The sequence below is a fragment of the Montipora capricornis genome, unplaced genomic scaffold, assembly GCF_036669925.1.
Source record: "Montipora capricornis isolate CH-2021 unplaced genomic scaffold, ASM3666992v2 scaffold_474, whole genome shotgun sequence".
In the NCBI taxonomy this organism is placed as follows: Eukaryota; Metazoa; Cnidaria; class Anthozoa; order Scleractinia; family Acroporidae; genus Montipora; species Montipora capricornis.
In genome coordinates this window covers 46,745-47,500 of record NW_027180211.1, presented here as the reverse complement: position 1 = coordinate 47,500, position 756 = coordinate 46,745, and positions in this window count along the sequence as shown.

The window sequence follows — 756 nt, the reverse complement described above, 5'->3', positions numbered from 1 at the left end:
CAAGCTGGGTGGAGAGTCTAGCGCGCTCCACTTGCTGCTTGTGCCACTTTCGCGCTTCCCAAGGCCCACATGGCCGTGATGATCAACCAATCCGAGGTCATGCTCCGTACAATCTATCACGTCATTGCACACAATTACAGTAGTCAACTTTGTTGAATACTGGCTGAATACAGTTCAGCAGCTCTCTGTATTGTGACTGTTATAGGATGTTTACAGGAACCATAACCGGGTCGCTGTCTGAGATTTCATGGCTGGTGTCAGAGGACCGTCTGTGTTCAAGCTGGGGTCACTCAGATTTAGTTTCAGTTACAATGCCACCAAATCAAAATGCCTGATGACATACCAAGGGCTTAATATTCTCAAGTGATGGAGGTATTGCTTAGAAAAAGTCCGTTTAACAATTAAAAATCTTCCTGATACAAAAACAACTTCAAATTTTTTTCAGGGAGTGAATAAGTGTCAATGAGTAAGAAAAAGGATAAAACTAGACAATCTCATGCTAAAATCTGTTTGATGATTGTGGTGACTTTATGGGGTCAAAGCCATGCAAGCAGATTAGTGGAAGGCAAGAGTTCTCTTGAAAATTCTCTTGCAAATTCTCTTGAAAGATAATATGGGTTTGGTTTTCAAAGCATCAAATTTTGTGCATTAATTGCCACTTTGCTGTGATATTACAAGCGAATGCTACTAGTGACATAGTGTCAATCTGCATGGATTTTGATAATGATCAGCCTGGTAATAACTGCATCTCTTGAT